This window comes from Arvicanthis niloticus, chromosome 23 (assembly GCF_011762505.2).
Source record: "Arvicanthis niloticus isolate mArvNil1 chromosome 23, mArvNil1.pat.X, whole genome shotgun sequence".
NCBI classification, from domain to species: Eukaryota; Metazoa; Chordata; class Mammalia; order Rodentia; family Muridae; genus Arvicanthis; species Arvicanthis niloticus.
In genome coordinates, this window is record NC_133430.1 from 10,661,113 (window position 1) to 10,670,797 (window position 9,685).

General features: G+C 48.9%; 1 long non-coding RNA gene across 1 annotated transcript; it reads left to right on the plus strand.

Annotated features, from left to right (window-relative positions):
* The first annotated feature begins 3,539 nt into the window (after positions 1-3,539).
* Positions 3,540-9,293, plus strand: LOC143436797 (uncharacterized). Its single transcript, XR_013106624.1, has 3 exons — positions 3,540-3,635; positions 6,283-6,361; positions 9,207-9,293. It is a non-coding gene; the product is annotated as an uncharacterized LOC143436797 (long non-coding RNA).
* The last annotated feature ends 392 nt before the right edge of the window (positions 9,294-9,685 follow it).

Here is a 9,685-nt window from a genome sequence, read left to right on the forward strand (position 1 = left end):
CAGAGATTTCTAGGTTCCACCTCCCACTGAGCCAGACAGGAACTTTAACAGCGTTTAAAAATGAAGGTGTGGTGTAAAAGACAGGTGTTGCCGCCTGGGACCTCACAAGAAGTGAAGCCTGAGCCTCGGGGTGGGAGGGAACAGGCAGCAACTGCACCGTCCATCTTAGGCCCTGCCAGGGCTTCTATCGTCCCCTGACATTGGAACCGTGGGCCTCTGTAATTTCTACATAGGAAGTCTTAATGGGTGTGTCACCTGGATGGGTGTCTGGCTGCCTCTCCTCCTGCATCTCTTGCCTCAGCTTTACCCTGCGTGTACATATACACTAACTGCCCTATACCTCAGAATTCCACAACTCCAAACTCCCTGGCATTTGCCTAAGAGGACCCCAGCACTGGCTTCTCTCTGGAGTACCCATTCCATCTGTTCTGTCACGCACACTCTCACGTGGTCTTCACGTGATACCCGTTCACTGTTGTCGCTTTCAACAGCCTTGTATCAGTCAGTCTGCTACAGTTGCTTAGTGCGGTTGGGGTTGCTTAGATCCCACAGGGCTGTGGTTGGAGCCCGAGAGAGGCTAGGGGTGGGAGCAGCTATGAGTCAACCGTGTAAGACCAAACATCTCATCTCTAAGTATTTAAGAGCAAGCACATTCAGCACATGGCTGACAGGGATGGGAAGCCACACGGGACGCTGAGACAGCATGGGGTTTTGTAGCTGCAGCAGTTGGTCCACACAGTTCCTGATGGCTGGAGGTGGTTAGAGACAGGAAGCTATGACCAACAGCTGCAGATGGACCCTAGAGAGTGAGAGGGGGAGAGGATCACTCACTGTCAGATAGTTGGGGGCAAGACGGCAGGGGAAGAACACCCCACTTCCTCCTCCCCCTGTTCCAGGCAGTGTTTATTATAGGCTAAGCTGAACATAGGTGGCTGAATAGGAGTCTGGAAAGCATGATCTTGGGAGTCGAGTGGCCGCACAAAGTGCCGGGCAACTGCAGAGCCCCTGGAAAATGAAGGCACAGGCAGGGAAGACATGGTCACAGCATCCTTGTCCCAGGCTGGTAGCCAGATTAGAGTACCGAGTACCTGTAGCAGAGCAGACTCCAGGAATTTGGGGAAATTCCTGGAGGTCGGAAATGGGTAAGAGAAGCTAGGAGTGTCACAGTCTTGGGGTCAAGCTCTTGCAAGTTTACCTCCAGGAACCCTTCCAGGGTCTCAGGGCTGTCAGGACTCTGAGGCAAGCTCACTCTCCAGGAGAAAGGGCTTTAGACTCACCATGAGGGAGGGAAGGCAGCCCCTCACCTTACTGACTCAATAAGAAGACAGTGAATTAAGACACAGTGTGAGGAGTATAGGACATAGGCACCTGTTGGGAGCTGACTTTTAGCAGAAAGTGGCTAGAAAGCAGCTATCCACATGCTATCCACGCCATACATGCCTGCAAGGCGCACGTGGTATCTATGCCTGCAAGGCCCACGGTGCACGAGCTATCCACGCCTGTAAGGCTTACGTCATATCCACGCGCCTACGAGGCACGTGGCAAAAGTGTATAAATACCCCAGATTTCCCTTCAATAAATGAGACTTGATCAGAACCTCTGTCTTGTCTCCATTCTGTGTGTCTCTTCCCCTTATCCTCTCTCTCTCTCTCTCTCTCTCTCTCTCTCTCTCTCTCTCTCTCTCTCTCTCTCTCTCTCTCTCTCGACCCTGACCATAAGACCAGAGCGGCAGTTTGAGCCAAGCAGTGGTGGCATACGCCTTTAATCCCAGCACTTGGGAGGCCAAGCCAGGCAGAACGAGCAGGTCGCAACATTTTTGTTATAGTAACTATTCAGGCATTGTTAAGTCTTTTGTCTCTAGCCAGGCAGAGCGGAGCAGGCTGCAACAGGCACCCCTTCCCCAGCTCCTTACTACCCCCATCAGAAGGTTCCAGTGTAGCAGCAGGTGACCCCTGTGTACACTGCAGGACACCCTCTGTCTGAGGAAGAGAGCTTAGGGACCTTGGGCATCAAGGAACAACTATATGGGCATTGGTGGGTCCGTCCAGTGTGTAGCTCCTCATCATGTGCCCAGCCTCAAGCTAGATTCATACTATGTCCTCACTCTAAAGTGTAATGTCCCTCAGTTTGTGTTGTCCCGGGACATCACATCTGCTTTCCAAAACCAACCAAGCAAGCAAGCAAACAAACCAAGGCTTAATACAAGGTTTTAAGAAGTCTTGTGGAAGAGACCAAACTTTCATGTGCTAGTTCATGGGGCAGGGAACTCGAAAGTGATGATTCAGATTTAGAGGCTCCCTTGTAAACAGGGAACTGTGAGGGTGGAGAGACAGGGTGGTGTAAACACAGAAGGCAAAGCTATCCAATTGAGGAGTTTGAAGGCCACACATGGGGGAGGCCCTGGCCTTCATGGGGGGGTGGGGGTGGTGGGGGGTGGTGGTGGAATCTTTGCAGAGGCAAATTAAAAGGGCTGTAGCTTCAGTTTCGTAAGCACTTCCTTTGTGAGGATGACGCTCTGAGTTCAATCCCAAAATCCATAGAGGGAAAACCCAGGCATGATAGCACACAGCTCTAATTCCAGTGTTGGAAACGGGCAGATCCTTGGGGCTTTCTAGCCAGCTAGCCTAAGCTACTTGGGGAATTCCAGGCCAGAGAAACAAACAGAAACAAAACAAGACCAAAAGATAAAATAGCCGGTGAGAGAGCTCATCAGGAGACCACTGATGATTTGAATTCAGTCTCCCAGACCTGGTGAAAGGAGAGAACTGACTCTCACAAGATGTTCTCTTGTGAGAACACGGGTGTGTGTGTGAGCGAGCTCGCGCGCCCGCGTGTACACACACACACACACACACACACACACACACACACACTATGGCACACAAATAAATGTAAATAGTTAAAGACACAGTAGAAAGGGAAAACATTGTAACAGAAAAACTCGAGCCTGGTGAACTCATGTTTATGTGTGTGAGTGCTTTACCTGCATGTATGTCCGTGCACCACATGCACGCCTAGGGCCTGGGAAGCCAGAAGAGGTCATCAGAGCCCATGGGACTGGAGTCACAGACAGTTGTGAGCCACCATGTGGATGCTGGGAAGCAAACCCTGATCCTCTGAAGGAACAATCAGTGCTCTTGACCTCTGAGCTATCTCTCCAGTCCTCAGATGACCACCTAAGAAGATTAGACGCTGCTCTGGGTGCTTCAAGACTGGCTGGCCCACAAGCAGGGATAAAAGGAAGGGACAAACAACCAGGGTGACAGCTAAGGACATATTAAAAACTCTCGTACAAGGGAAATTGGGACCGGAAAGAGAAAGAGAAAGACAATATTTGAGGTAAAAAAAAATGTATAACAGATACCAAATGATAGATGCAGGAATGGAGTGAGCATATAGTCATGAGTAACAAGGGATCTACACGATCATAGCACATTCAGACTACAGAAAACCCGGAGCAAAGAGAACTCCTGAAGGAAACCCAAGGTGGTGGGGTAGGGTGGGGTGGGGCAGGGTGGGGCAGAACTATCTCTCCTTATAAGCCGGGAAAGCAGAAAGAGAGGAAGATACACACAGAGATCAAGGAGAGAAGCCCACCACCTGGAAGCCTCTGTCCAGCAAACCACCTTTGAAGGGTAAGAGAAGCCGTAACTGCAGCCAGGACGCTGGCGTCAGTGAGATGGCTCAGTGGGTAAAAGCATATACTGCTTGAATCCCTGAGAGCCGCATGTTAGAAGACTAGAACTGACTCCTGAAAGCTGCCCTCAGACTTCTCCCTGACTAAAACAATTTTATTTACAAGCGTTAAAAATGCCTGATAGCAGGCTGGAGAGGTGGCTCAGGGGTTAAGAGCACTAACTGCTCTTCCAGAGGTCCTGAGTTCAATTCCCAGCAACCACATGGTGGCTCACGACCATCTCTAATGGGATCCGATACCCTGTTCTGGTGTGTCTGAAGACAGCTATAATGTACATAAAATAAAGAAATCTTTAAAAAAAAAAAAAATGCCTGATAGCGTGAGCAAGGAAAAGCCAGTCCCAGGAGGGCCTGAGCGTGAGACAGCTGGTGGGCTGACCAACTCAGCTTCCACCCAGGCCAGACTCGAATATCTGAGTAGATACATGAAAGGGCTGGTCCCCACAGATCCAAAGCTGCAGGAGTCCCCGTGAGGGTCCCAGGTATTGATAGTTTAGCAAAGACTGGAGACCTTGAACCAGACCAATGACTCATTGCAATGAACATTTGTAAGTAAAGCTGTTTGGGCAAAGGGGTGTGCTATGTGCCACACCATGCCACACCGCAGAGTCCACGGAGAGACTTTGTTCGTTTTCTTTGGAGGGGAGGTTACAAGGGTGTAAGCAGATATGGGAGGGGAATGGGAAGATGTTCGGGACTGAAGTGCATAACCTGAAAGTCACAAAGAATAAAGAAAAAAATAGAGAAAATGTTTTTCTTTTTTAATGCTAAGAATGTTTGTATGGCCAGGCAGTGGTGGTGCATGCCTTTAATCCCAGCACTTGGGAGGCAGAGGCAGGCGGATTTCTGAGTTCGAGGCCAGCCTGGTCTACAGAGTGAGTTCCAGGAAAGCCAGGGCTACACAGAGAAACCCTGTCTTGAAAAACCAAAAAAAAAAAAAAAAAAAAAAAAAAAAGAATGTTTGTGTGTCTGCATATGAGCACCCTTAGAGTACAGAAGAGGGGATCAAATCTACTAGAACTGAAACTACAGGAGGTTCTGTGCCACCCAAGAATGAACTCCCGCCCTCCAGTCCTCCCTCTATCTCTCCTACCCTCCAGTCCTCCCTCCAGTCCTCCCTCCAGTCCTCCCTCCAGTCCTCCCTCCAGTCCTCCCTCCAGCCCTCCCTCCTTTCCTCCCTTCCACCCTCCAGCCCTCCCTCCAGCCCTCCCTCCAGCCCTCCAGCCCCTGCAAGAGCAGCAAGTACTCTTAATCACTGAGCCCCCTCTAGCTAACTTGTTTTGTCATTTGAGCAGGGAGTTGGGTAGAGGTGAGTTCAAGCCATCGCTGCCCCACTCCCAGCCCAGCCCCATGGTTTTGAGGGCTGCATGAGGTCACGAGGGTTCGGGAACACTGTTCACATCTCTAGGGGCCCAGTGGGCACTGTCAGCTTCCAGAGCCAGGGCAGGTGGGCTGGGAAAACCACACCCAGTACTTCTCTGGCTTGAGTTCTCAGTGTGGGCAGCTTCTACAAAGCAGCCACTAACCACAGGCTGGTGGGACCCTTCTCTGGGGTGGGAGATGTGCTCTCAGCTGGGCCACCTGCTGCCTGACCTAGTGGGGAAGACAGTGGTCCACTCACTGTTAGTCCCTCCCCAGGTCAGGCCTTCTCTGGCCACTTTAAGCCTGGGCTGGGGGTTGGGGAGGGGAAGCTCAAGCAAGGAGTTGGCACTGAGATTTGGGGGTGAGCTGGCAGTTACTTCACTACTCCAGACCTGTGGGATGTGGATCAAGGCAAGGAACCAGACTGGAGCCCAAGGCTTTTTATAAACATTTCACGTGTATGGAAAATTACCAAGAACGGAGGAAGGAATTCCCAATAACACACTCCAGACTTTGCCAGTGGCAATATTCAATCACATTCCCTTCAGATGCCGGAATTTAAAAAAAAAAATAATGAAATAAAATAAACAAACACCAGGAGGATCCATGCACCACACTGTGAAATGTGGTGTGTTTTAGTATTTAAGACACTGTGGCGCTGGAGAGATAGCTCAGCAGTTAGGAGAACCTCCACTCAGTTCCTGGCATCCACACTGGGCAGCTCCCAACTGCCTATAACTCCAGTTCCAGGAGATCCAATACCTTCTCTGACCTCCTTGGTCACTGGGCACACATATGACACACATACACACATGCAATCATATACACATAAAAATCAGTAATAAGAAACTGGGTGTGGTAGTCCATGCCTTTTATTCCACCACTCAGAAGGCTGAGGCTGATGGATTTCTATGAGTTCAAGGCCAACCTGATCTACATAGTAAGACTCTGTCTGAAAACAACAACAAAAGCAATCTTTAGAAAAAAATATTTTGAGAGGCTGGAGAGATGGCTCAGCAGTAAAGAGCACTGACTGCTCTCCCAGAGGTCCTGAGTTCAATTCCCAGCAACCACATGGTGGCTCACAACCATCTGTAATGGGATCTGATGCCCTCTTCTGGTGTCCCTGAAGACAGCTATAGTGTACTCATATACATAAAATAAATCTTTAAAAAATAAAGAAAAATGAAAAAATATTTTGGTAACACATGTCTTTAATCCTAGCACTTAGGAGGCAGAAGCAGACGGATCTCTGTGAGTTCCAGCCTGATCTACAGAGTGAGCTCATCCTTCAGTCATCCATGTATGTTTATATGTGTGTATACATGCATATATGTGTGCATATTCAAATATATATGTATATATGCGTGTGTATATGTATACATGTATATATATATTTGTGTATATATATACATATATATATACACATATATATGTATATGTATATATATACATGAAGCACTGCGTAGCTGGTAAAATGGCCCAGATGTAAAGTCATTTATCACCAAGCCTGACGATCTTAGTTATATCCTGAAGACCCATGTAGTGGAAGGAGAGGACTCCTGCAAGTTGTCCTCAGATCTACACACACACACACACACACACACACACACACACACACACGCACACACACGCACACACCATAACATGCATGTTCATACACCACACACATACAACATAATAAAAATAATTTTTTGTTTGTTCATTTTTGAAACAAGGTTTCTCTGTGTGGCCCTTGCTGTCCTATAAAATTCCATCTGTAGATCAGTCTGGACCTCCACTGAGATCTACTTGCCTCTGCCTCTCGAGTGCTGGGATTAAAGGCGTGCACTACCACACCCCACTTCATAAAAAGAATTAAATTGTTTTTAAATTTTAAGTATGTGGGTGTTTTTCTTGCATGTGCATCTGCAAGGTCTGTAGTCCTTGTGTGCTGGTGTCCAGGGATGCCAGAAGGAAGTGTCAGATCCCTTGGGAACTAGAGTTACCGGTGCAAACTGTCATGTGGGTGCTGGGAATTGAACTCAGGTCTTTTGCAACAGCAACCAGTGTTCTGAGTCACTGAGCCATCTCTCCAACACTTGGGAGCTGGGGGTGTGGCTCAGTTGGTAGAGAGCGGATGCTGCATTCAGGAAGCACTGGGCTCTGTTTCTAGCATCAAATAAAACAGGTATGATGATGTATCCTGTAGTTCCAGGTGGAGGAGGTGGAGGCCGAACTTTGAAGTCATCCCTAGATATATAGCAAATTTGATGACAGCCTGGGATACTTGAGGCCCTGAAAAAAAAAAAAAAAAAAAAAACAAGTTTGAATTCTGACTCTATCATCATTGTGTGGTTATACGCACACCCATGTAGTGGTTTGAATAGGCATGACCCCCATAAACTTATGTGTGTGAATGCTTGTTCTTGGAGTAGGTCCGCCATTGTAGAGACAGGCTTTGAGGTCATATATGCTCAAATTATGCCCATGGTGGAACAGTCTCCTTATGCTGTGTCTTAGTTAGGGGTTTTACTGCTGTGAACAAACACCATGGCCAAGGCAACTCGCATAAGGACAACATTTAATCGGAGCTGGCTTACAGGTTCAGAGGTTCAGTCCATTATCATCAAGGCAGGAACATGGCAGCATCCAAGCAGGCATGGTGCAGGAGGAGCTGAGAGTTCTACATCTTCATCTGAAGGCTGCTGGCAGAATACTGGCTTCCAGGCAGCTAGGTCTAGGGTATTAAAGCCCACACCCACAGTGGGCTCCGACAAGGCCACACCCACTTCAACAAGGCCACACCCACTCCAACAAGGCCACACCTCCTATTAGTGCCTCTCCCTGGCCCAAGCATATACAAACCATCACATGCTGCCTGCAGATGAAGAGGTAGAACTCTCAACTCCTCCAGTACCATGCCTGCCTGGATGCTGCCATGTTCCTGCCTTGATGATAATGGACTGAATCTCTGAAACCGTAAGACAGCCCCAATTAAATGTTGTCCTTTACAAGTTGCCTTGGGCCGTGCAGTGGTGGCACATGCCTTTAATCCCAGCACTTGGGAGGCAGAGGCAGGCGGATTTCTGAGTTCGAGGCTAGCCTGATCTACAGAGTAAGTTCCAGGACAGCCAGGGCTACACAGAGAAACCCTGTCTCGAAAAAACAAACAAACAAACAAAAAAAACAAGTTGCCTTGGTCATGGTGTCTCTTCACAGCAGTAAAACCCTAAGACAACGTGCTTACTTTCTCTGAGCCGGGGTTCGCTCACACGTGAGAATAGTTAATGAAGGTTGCTAGAAAACAGCACGGCTTGAGAACATGCTCAAGTAGCAGAACCTGCCAACAACCCCTTAGCATCATGACCACATGTTCTAGCCCTGAGACAATCCTCTGGAGTGCAGCCATGCAAGATGCCACAGATATCACCTGGCTTCTTCTACTTCTCATGGAGCACCCCAGTGGTGGCTCCTCCAGTCAGCAATGTCTGGGATCCTCTGCACCATTGAGGACAACACACTGGCTCTCCGTGCCCCCTAGATCTCTGTTGGGTTCCAGGGCAGTGCTGTAGGAAACCAGCCCCCCACACCCCACCCCTTCCTGCGGCCCTGTCTGCTGCCCTCTTGTCAAAACCAGTCATTCTAAGCCAGGCAGTGGCACTGGGCACCTCTAATCTCAGCACTCTGGAGACAGTGGTGGGCAGATCCGCGAATTTGAGGTCAGCCTGGTCTACAGAGCTAGTTGTAGGACAGCCAGGGCTATGCAGAGAAACCCTGTCTCAAGGGAACAGGAAATCAAAACAAAACAGAGCTGTAGAGACGGAACTCAAAGTCATCCTCATTTGTATAGCAAGTCTGAGGCCAGCCTAGGCTGCTTAGGACCTTGTCCTTTGTTTCTTTGTTTTGTTTCCAGCAGGGTTTCTCTGGGTAGTCTTGGCTGTCCTGATTGGCCTCAAAGTCAAAGATCTGCCTGCCTCTGCCTCCTGAGTGATGGGATTAGAGGCGTGCAACACCATGCCACATGGTGCGTGGTTCCTCTGTTTTTTTGTTTTTTGTTTTTTTGTTTTGTTTTGTTTTGTTTTTTGTAGTAGAGAAAATGAATGGGGTGAGGGAGGGAGAGTCTGGCTCTTACCGTTTTTTGTTTTTTGTTTTGTTTTTTTTTTAAGTCTCTGTGTGTGCAGTACCCACTGAAGACACAAGGTGGCACCAGATTTCCCTGGGGTTGGAGTTCCAACTGGTTGTGAGCTGCCAAACACTCTGATCTTCTCAAAGATCATCTGAGCCATCTCTCCAGCTGAGTCGGATTCCTCTGCCAGTCACCACAGAGCCTGTCAGATGTTCTCAGAGCCGAAGTCCATCCTCTGTGGCTTGGGTAGGGAAACTGAGGCCCAGAGAAAGAGACCCCCTGGGAACATAACTCAACCTCATGGCTACTTTTCCTTTGAGTTGCCCTGCTGGAGTCTCTGGGTTGTCTCTTCTTAGATCCCTTCTTCTCCAGTCCCCAGCACCATCTCTCACACCCTCTGCCCTGCCCTGCTGGATCTCTTCTGTCTTCCCATCTGCTGGAGAGCAGCCAGGCTTCACCCTCCTGGGTATCCCTGGAGCTCCAGGGACCTATTCAGTCTGTGACTTAGCTGGCCAGTGC